Below are 3518 nucleotides of genomic sequence, written 5' to 3'. Positions count from 1 at the left end.
GATCTCAACTGTTCAGAATACCTCTAAGATTTTAAATTTGAACTTAATTTCAGTCTTCTTGTAATTTCATTCATTGTTAAGATTTTCTCAGCTACATCTATTATTTGATTTTTCTACTGAGCAAGAAGAGGTGGAAAAGTAATGACTTTAATTCTGATTAAGTTAGAAATGAAATACTAGTTTTAGATAGAAAATCTAGTAAAAAAAATACAATTTTTTATAAAAAAATTGTTAAAAACTAATTGTTTCTATCTATATTAAAGAAATTTTCCTCATATAACTAGTATGAGAACACTTAGAATAAATGAACTAAGTGTCAAAAAAAAGTATGAAAAGCTCTATAATTAGAATTATAATAGAATAAATATATAAACACAGCAAGTGCTACAAAGATAAGAGAATAGTGATAAATGAAATATATATGTAGAATTGAGTAGTAGTTAATTACTGAATCTTTTAAAGAAACTTCAGAAATTCAGAGTATTTATATATATAAATAAATAATAATAAATTTTATTTTTAATTTTTTATAAAATAAAAAATTAGTAATATAGTGATTTGATTTATTATGAAATATTGATTTTATTCTTCAAAAAGTGCTGATTTTAAAGAACTGATTTTTGAGAAGTGCTAATCTGTGTTGATTTCAAGTGCTAAATCTTGAGGTAATGTTAATTCTTTAAAAGATGTTGATTCTAAAGTGCTTTGATAAGTAGTGTGAAGATAAGTACTTTAGTAAGCAATGTGATAAGCAGTGTGAGATAAGCAATATGAGAACAAGAAACTAACTAGTATAGAGAGTTTTAATATTTCAATTGTCTTTTTTTTTATAGATGCTGACCTTAGTGACTTTAGAAGATGATTGTTTTGAATATATATAGACATGAGATATTTATTGATATAAAAGTAAGATATGAGTATGAAGTGTTTATTAATATAGAAAATAACACTTATGACACTTATTCAGTAATATTAAAAAACTAATAATATGAGATAATTGTCATAAGAGCATTTATTACTATAAGAATGAAGAGAGAAGATATTTTTTATTCTCTGAACTTTTCTTCTTTTATAATCTTACAATTATAATTATTATAAATTTCTTATAGTTGCTGCAATCTCTAATTTTAAAGTCTTTTTTATTTTTTTTTATCTCTGTTAATATGATAGAATTTATCTCTACACTCTTTGAATAAAGTTTTCTGTTTTTAATACATTTGATACCATCATATGTGTGATTATAGTTGATAAATATACTGAGTCATAGCTCATAATTATTGATTATATAACTGACTTTATCTGAGAGATATTTTTTATAAAAAATACTTATTCAAGCTGAGTAATTTATTTGTGATATGTGATTATTCTTACTATAAGAAGTGCTATAATTCTTACTGTCTTGTATATAAGCTGTGTATCTGAGTGAGTATAGTGCATCTTTAGCTGCTGTATCAGAAAGATCTTTATACTATTAATATAATAACTGATTATTGCTTGTTTAGATTGCTTTCTCTTTTAAGTTAAGTCAGCTATTTACTTTTTGAGACTTTTTATTCTTTACAGAATGAGCAACATCAGTAAAAATCTTATATTATTAAATTATTAAAATATTTAAATAGATAAACTAAGTGTCAAAAGAAAGTATAAGAAGCTTTATAACTAGAATTGTAAAAGAATATCTATATAAATACTGTGAGTGCTATAAAAAGAAGAGAATAGTGATAAATAAAATGAATATATAGAATTAAATAATAGTTAATCACTGAATCTCTTGAGAAAACTTTGAGAATTCAAAGTATTTATATATATAAATAAGTAATAATAGATTTTATCTCTAATCATTTATAAAATGAGAAATTAACAATATAATAATTTAAATTTTTATAAATTGCTGATTCTATTCTTCAAAAAGTACTGATCTATGCTGATCTCAAATGTTGAATTTTGAGATAATATTAATTTTTTAGAAGATGCTGATTTTAAAGTACTTTGATAAGCAGTATAAGAGCAAGAAGCTAGTATAGACAGTTTTGACATCACAATTACTTCTCTTTTTCATAGATGTTGATTTCAGCAGCTCTAGAAGATAATTATTTTAGAATATATAGATGCAGCATAAGTGTGAGATGTTTATTGATATAAAGATAAGATATGAGTATGAAGTTTTTAATGATATAGAGAATAATACTTATAATACTTATTCAGTTATATTGAGAGACTGATTGTGTAAGATAATTATCATGAGAGTATCTATTACTATAAAAATAAAGAGAAAAAATATCTTTTACTTTCTGAACTTTTTTTTTTTTTACAATCTCACAATTATAATTATTATAAATTCTTTGTAATTGCTATTGTTTTTAATTTTAAATCTTTCTCATTTCTTTCTTATCTCTGTTACTATGACAAAATCAATCTCTATATTCTTTGAGTAAGCTTCTCTGTTTTTAGTATATTTGATATCATCATATATATGATGACAGTTGGCAGATCTACTACATCATAGCTCATAATTATTGATTATATGACTGACTTTATCTTATAGATATTTTCTGTAAATGATATTTACTTAAACTAAGTAATTTGTCTATAATATATGATTATTTTCACTATAGAAAACACTATGATTCTTGCTGTCTTATGTATAAGCTGTGTATCTAAGTGAGTATAGTACATCTTTAACTGCTGTGTCAGAGAAATTTTTGCTCATTGTAGTAACTGATAATTACTTACTCAACTTGCTTTCTCTTTTGAATTGAGTTAACTGCTTACTCTTCAGAGCTTCTTGTCCTTTACAGAGTAAGTGAGATTATTGAAGATCTCATATTATTAAATTAAGCTATTATATCTGATAGCAGTATTGACAACTTTCTCTCATACTGTTCATTCAGTGAAAGCTCATGCTATTGTCTTGATTGATATTATTTATCATGTTTAGCATTAGATTAAAACTGCAGATATGCTGATAATATTCTTCAAGAATGAGAATTGAGAGAATATGAAGAAAAAAGTTGTATATGAGATAAAGAACTTTAAGTTGACTAAAAAGAAGAGTATTAAACTTGAGAAGAGAAAAATTACTATTTCTGAGCAGTATATAGTGACTATGATAATTATGAATAGAAATTAACTCAGAAGAAAGTAGAGATGTGCATCTGAGCATTTTGACTTATTCAAATAATAGTGAAATAAAATTTTTTTTAAAGATTTAATGATTTTTAATACCTTGCTTACCTTATTAAAATTATATAAAAAAAAAAAACTTATTTGAAAAAAAGTAGTGAAAAAAGTATATATATAAGAAAGAATTAGTACTTACTACACTTTTCAGAGTGAGTTCAGTATATTTATTACTGTGATTTCTATTGTTCAAAAATATTAAATGTTTCAGTCTTTTAAATATTTTCAAAAGATTTTCATATATCATCAGAGAATTTATAGTTTTTTTAATGTACACAGTATTATTTCTTACTCTGATATTTTTCTTTTTTTAATATCTTTTCAATTTGAAATTCTTT

Source organism: Paracoccidioides lutzii (assembly GCF_000150705.2).
Source record: "Paracoccidioides lutzii Pb01 unplaced genomic scaffold supercont2.10, whole genome shotgun sequence".
NCBI classification, from domain to species: Eukaryota; Fungi; Ascomycota; class Eurotiomycetes; order Onygenales; family Ajellomycetaceae; genus Paracoccidioides; species Paracoccidioides lutzii.
The sequence above is the reverse complement of the archived record's forward strand: the minus strand, read 5'-3'. Positions refer to the sequence as shown.